Below are 6,390 nucleotides of genomic sequence, written 5' to 3'. Positions count from 1 at the left end.
AGGAAGGTAGATCTCTGTGTGTTCAAGACCAGCCTGGTCTACAGAGCGAGTTCCAGGACAGCCTCCAAAGCCACAGAGAAACCCTGTCTCAAAAAAACAAAAACAAGAAAGAAAGAAAGAAAGAAAGAGAGAAAGAAAGAAAGAAAGAAAGAAAGAAAGAAAGAAAGAAAGAAAGAAAAAAAGAAAGAGAAAGGCAAAACCATATGATTCCTCTCTTTTTGCTACTGGTTGCTCATAATTATTCAATCATTTCCATTTAAAGATACTTAAATTATCAAATGCATTTCTATAACTGCATTTTTGGAGATAAACCAATTCAAGAATTAAATACAAGCAATGTGACAACTTATCATTTAAGAAGTAAGGAAATAGTTAATCGAACATGTATAAGGAGAGGTTTACCTTGGTGACAACAATCTTGTTTCATCCCAACTACCACTATCGGATACAGCATTCACATCCGTTCATAGGCACTCCAGTACATGTTTGCAGGTGATACTTATTGTGCATCCGAGAAGTGTAGTGATACTTAGAGAATGTTTTTTTTTTATATTAATTTTAAATAGCTTGTTTTACATGTCAATCCCAGTTCCCTTTCTCTCCCCTCCTCCCGCACTCCCCTTTCCCCCCACCCTCCCACCCTATTGCCAAATCCTTCCACATAGGGGATATCTAGAGTCTGTCATTTCACTCTGGGTAGGGTCAGGCACTACGCTAAGAGTCCAGGCTGAGAGAGCATCCCTCTTTGTGCTATAGGCACACGAAGACTGTTTGTATTCCAGGGATAGACACTGATCCACAGCTCAAGGCCCCATAGGTTGCCCAAGCCTTCTCGCTGACACTCACATTTGGGGGGGTCCAGATCAGTCCCATGCTGGCCTCCCCATTGTCGGTCTGGGGTCCAAGAGCACTCCCCTGTTCAGATCAGCTGTCTCTGGTGGTTTTTCCAGCCCAATCTTTGCCAATTTGCTCATCACTCCTCTCTCTCTGTCACTGGGTTCCTTGGGTTCAGTTCAGTGATTAATTGTGTGTTTGCCTCTGCTTCCATCAATCACAGGATGAAGGCTCCCGGATGGTTATAGACATCAAGTTCATTATCAGCAATGGGCATTCGAGGTGGTCTCTCCACTATTGCTTAGCTTGTCAATTGGTGTTATCCCTTTAGATCACTCGAGGTCACTCTGGTGCCTGATCTGTCTTCTATCCTATGATTCCCTCTTCCCCCTATTCTATCCCCACCCACTCAACTTCCTGTTCCCCCATGACCAACTCTCTTCCTCTTCACGCCCACTCTTCTTCCCAGCTCCCACTCCTCCCCACCCCTCTCCGTGTTCCCCATCCATTCAGTGGATCTTGTCTCAATCCTCTTCTCTTGGGTACTATGCATATATGCATATCTTTTAGGTTCTTTCCTGTTTCCCAGACTCTCTATCAGTGGAAGTACAGACTGGCACTATCCTGATCCATGTCTAAAATCCATATATTAGTGAGTACATACTATGTTTGTCTTTTTGCAACTGGGTTACGTCACTCAGGATGGTTTCTTCCAGTGCTATCCATTTACCTTCGAATTTCAAGATTCCATTGTTTTTTTCTGCTGAGTAATACTCCGATGTGTAAATGTACCACATTTTCTCTATCCACTCTTCAGTTGAGGGGCATCTAGGTTGCTTCCAGGTTCCGGCTATTACAAATAATGCTGCTATGAACATAGTGGGGCAGATGCCCTTGTTGTATGAATTTGCCTCATTTGGATATATGCCTAAGAGTGGAATTGCTGGGTCTAGTGGTAGATTAATTCCCATTTTCCTGAGGAATCTCCATACTGATTTCCAAAGAGGCTGTATGAGTCGGCACTCCCACCAGCAGTGGAGGAGTGTTCCCCTCTCTCCACATCCTCTCCAGCATAAATTGTCTTCGGTGTTTTTGATTTTAGCCATTCTGACAGGAGTAAGATGGTATCTCAGAGTTGTTTTGATTTGCATTACCCTGATGGCTAAGGATGTTGAGCACTTTCTTAAGTGTCTCTTGGCCATTTTAGCCTCCTCTATTGAGAATTCTCTATTTAGTTCTGTACCCCACCTTTTAATTGGATCCTTTGGTGTTTTGGAGACTTGTTTCCTGAGTTCTTTGTAAATTTTGGAGATTAGCCCTCTGTCAGATGTAGGGTTAGTGAATATCTTTTCCCATTCTGTGGCCTGCCTTTTTGTCTTTTTGACTGTGTCCTTTGCCTTACAGAAGCTTTTTAGTTTCAGAAGGTCCCATTTGTTAATTGTCAATCTCAGTGCCTGTGCCACTGGTGTTATGTTTAGGAAGTGGTCTCCTGTACCAACTCGTTGAAGAGTATCTCCCACCTTCTCTCCTAAAAGTTTCAGTGTGGCTGGATTTATGTTGAGATCTTTGATCCATTTGGACTTAAGTTTTGTACAAGGCAATAAACATGGATCTATCTGCAGTCTTCTGCATACCAGTACCCAGTTATGCCAGCACCATTTGTTGAAGATGCTTTCTTTTTTCCATTGTACAGTTTTAGCTTCTTTGTCAAAAATCAAGTGTTCATAGGTGTGTGGTTAAAATTAGGGCTTTCAATTCGGTTCCATTGGTCTACCTGCCTATTTTTGCGCCAATACCAAGCTGTTTTCAGGACTATATCTCTATAATAGAGCTTGAAGTCAGGTATGGTGATGCCTCCTGAAGCTCCTTTATTGTATAGGGTTGTTTTGGCTATCCTGGGCCTTTTGTTTTTCCATATAAAGTTGATTAATGTTCTTTCCAGGTCCTTGAAGAATTGTAATGGAATTTTGATAGCGATTGCATTGAATCTGTAGACTGCTTTTGGGAGAATGTAAACACAGAAGGTGACCTAGCACAAGAGTTGGTCGTCCTCTGTTTTCAGCATGGCCCCGCACTGTCGGGGACTTAGCTGGATTCTCGAGCGTTCAAGTAAATCAGGTGGCTATTCTCAGTCGGGCAGAACAAAACCAGGCTCGTAGAACTGTGAAGAAGGAACGGCAGGCTGCATGGCTCCTGAAAGCTGCTACATGTATGGACCTTATCACACTTTCCGGGGATGACAAGTTTTCTAACGTTCAACAACTCTGTTGCAAAGCCAAATACCCAATCCAGCAAGACCCCTTAAAAGCTTAAATATGCTGGACAAGGGCATCACCAAGGCTGTGCCCTGTGTGTATCCAGCCCGGGTGTGCGATGCTGTGAAGGCGCTGAGAGCCTCAGGCTGCAGTATCCCTGTGGAATCCATGACCACAGGTTTTCCAGCGGGGCAGACTAGCAGTGGAGGATAGAGCTACCGAAATCGACATGGTCATTAACAGAACCTTGGTGCTGAACAGCCAGTGAGAAGGCCCTAGGACGACATGAGTCACTTTCGAAAGGCCAGTGGGGAGGCACATCTCAAAACTGTCTTAGCCACTGAGAACTCGGCTCTCTCGCCAGGATCTACAAAGCCAGCCTGGTAGCAATGATGGCAGGATCAGATTAAGGCATCTCCTGGAAAAGAAATGGTAAATGCCACCTTCCCCGTAGCGATCGTAATGCTATGCACCATCAGAGATTTCTGGGAAACTGGGAGCAAGGTAGGCTTTAAGCCTACAGGAGGCATCCACATTGCAAAGGAGACCCTTGTGTGGCTTATAAAGGAGGAGCTGGGGGACTTGGGCTGACTCCTGACTTCTTCGGGATAGGGGCCAGTTCTCTGCTCTCAGCCATCTGGAGGCAGATACACCATCACATGATTGGACAGTTTGCAGCTTACTACGATCTTCTGGATGTCTTAGGTCAGCAGTCAGAACAGAACAACAAGTGAAAAAGCATATTTTGCATATTTGCAAAGGTTATGCAATTTAAGAATAGGTAACTGACTTTCCCCCGTTAACATCTCCCCTGATACTAAACTCACCAAACAAAAGAAACAAACCAATTGAATCTATATGTGGACCTCCGATCAAGTGAGGCCGAAATGCTTTTAATTATTAGGAGGTCTACGTTTATCAATTTTATGAAGGACTTCTCTAAACAACTCTGAATAAAGTTTCCTAGTAGCCTGTACTGCAGTAAGTTCTGAGGGGAAAATGAAGTTAAATGGCCCGAGACACGAGATTCTAGGACACAGGAGGGTGCTTGCTATCAAACCTGACCACACCTTCAGTTCTTAGAAACAGCATGGTGCAAAGGGAAAGCCGGTTACTGTAAATTGTGCCCCCCTATGTCTGACACATAATAAATAAAAAAAAATTGAAATGCAACACAGCCTCCCTCTGCTGCCTGGGAATGTGGAGCCCTTCCCTAGTTATCCACCTAAATTTCTGAGGTGAAGAGAACTCTTTTCATTAATTGTTCGCTAATGAGATTCTTAATGTTGTTAAGAGAACTTGTGAATACCACTGAAGTTTTCAATGCTAAAAATGTAAATGAATGCAAATACGAGAGAATCATTGAACCAGTTATATTTAAACAATAGTAGAGATAGAAGGTATGGATCAAAGCATGTTATGTGCACATAAGGAAATGTAATAATGAAATACAATATTTGAAACCATCAAATTTTCTTTGGCAATTAATAAGACTATTAAAATTGCTACAATATAAGAAAAAAAGATGCCATGTGACAAAATCATTATAAAGGTGAATTCTATTAATAATTTCAAATGATAATAAGAGTGAGATTATTTTCTTTCTGCCTTCTCATTAACAGCAGGAATGTCACTTATCAAAATTATATCTACACACATGTATATTTTCCTAAATAGTCTCACTTATCTTATTGAGATCAACAGAAAAGAAAATCAAGATTGCACATCCAGCCACTGATTTTCACTGTGGTTAATTTTTGAAACCATTAATGAGACCCCTTGTGTTTTGATGGCTATCTCTAATTTGAACTTGTTCAGCAAATTTTGCCTGCATTAGTAGCCATGGAAACTTCAGGATAAATATTGAGTGCTGGCCTTCCAACTGTTAAACACTTTTAAGTCTCCTTTAAGTGTAGTGCATCCCCAGAGACACAAGCTTCCTGAACAGTGGTAACTTTTAATCTGGTTCCAAGAAAAAAAAAGATAAAATGTCATGTGCAGTCTAGCTTATTATAAAAATTAAATAAAAGATAAAAATGCAAAGATTAAAGGCTTTTTCTCCTCCTGAGTTGGTCTAACAAATGCCAAATCTCATAGCAATTACACAAAGCATTTATGTAAACAGATCATTAACACAGTTGCATACTTAGTTGCTAAGGGATTATTAAATAAAAGGTGGAAGGATGAGGTACTAGAAGATCAACACAGTTTCCACAAAATGATTTTTTCTAAGTTGCAAATTCATGATATGTATTTTTATGGCTTGTCTTCTTAATTAGATGTAAATTATGGAAGGTGAAAACCTTTAAATTTTTATACTAGTGTTGGAAATATATTGAGTAAACAGATTACCTTTTGTTGTTAAAAAACTCTGCTATGAAATTTGCATAAATCTACTCCTCTATTCAGGGAAGATGTTGCATGCATGTGCTGAAAATATCTCTGGTTTTTAAGACACTGGAATGAATATTCTTAAGTAAGGAAATAAATAAAAGTTATAGTTAAATTTTTCATAGGATGTCCAGCAAAGTATCTTATGCTCTACATGCCTTTATTAGCATTTTAAGCTTGCTATTCCATGCTAGTGTCCTCTTCCTTGAGCCACTTGGGGTTTCCTAATTACCTAAAGCAGAGAGTTCGATAGAAGCAACACCATGTGTTGTCCAAAGCTAGGTCATCAGAGCAGTACATAACCTTTTTTTTCTCTCTTGAGGTACTTGGACCTTAGCTATATCCCTATTATAACAACAAAAAGCTAAAAAACCACTTGAGAAAAAGCTCAAGAGGGAAGCTACTGAAAGCTCGCAGAAATTGAAAGTGTAACTGTCTGCCATCATCAATTGTGAAGTTTCTGGGTCCTTAGCACTCATGGATGCCAAGTTCCATTAATTTGGCATGTTCCAATTTAGGACAAATTTCAATAAGCAGAGCAAGTCACTGTTTTTTATTTAAAGGTCTTTGCCATGAAATTTTATTGAATATTTAGTAAATAAAAATATAGGAACATTGTTTTTTGGTTTAAGTAATGAGTTATTGCTAGGAAATAATAGTAACCGAAATAAGTACTGGTTTAGTTAGCTTTCTTATCTCCTCTAATTAATTTATCTCCTAGCTGTAAATATAAAATTAATTTTATTCTTTGATAATCTATTAATACATATGTGTTCATATCTTTACTTATTTATTTCACACATATCCAGGTCCCCATAGAGCCAAAAGTCATCAAATTGCCAGGATCCAGACTTATATGTAGTTGTAAGCCATCTAATATGGGTTATAGGACTTAATTCTAGTCCTCCAA

At 40.0% G+C, this 6,390-nt stretch overlaps 1 pseudogene; it reads left to right on the top strand.

The window, feature by feature from the left end:
- The first annotated feature begins 2,897 nt into the window (after window positions 1-2,897).
- Window positions 2,898-3,823, top strand: LOC101826174 (annotated as a pseudogene).
- The last annotated feature ends 2,567 nt before the right edge of the window (window positions 3,824-6,390 follow it).

Source organism: Mesocricetus auratus, unplaced genomic scaffold, assembly GCF_017639785.1.
Source record: "Mesocricetus auratus isolate SY011 unplaced genomic scaffold, BCM_Maur_2.0 Super-Scaffold_2245, whole genome shotgun sequence".
NCBI classification, from domain to species: Eukaryota; Metazoa; Chordata; class Mammalia; order Rodentia; family Cricetidae; genus Mesocricetus; species Mesocricetus auratus.
This window is presented reverse-complemented; position numbering and strand designations above follow the sequence as displayed.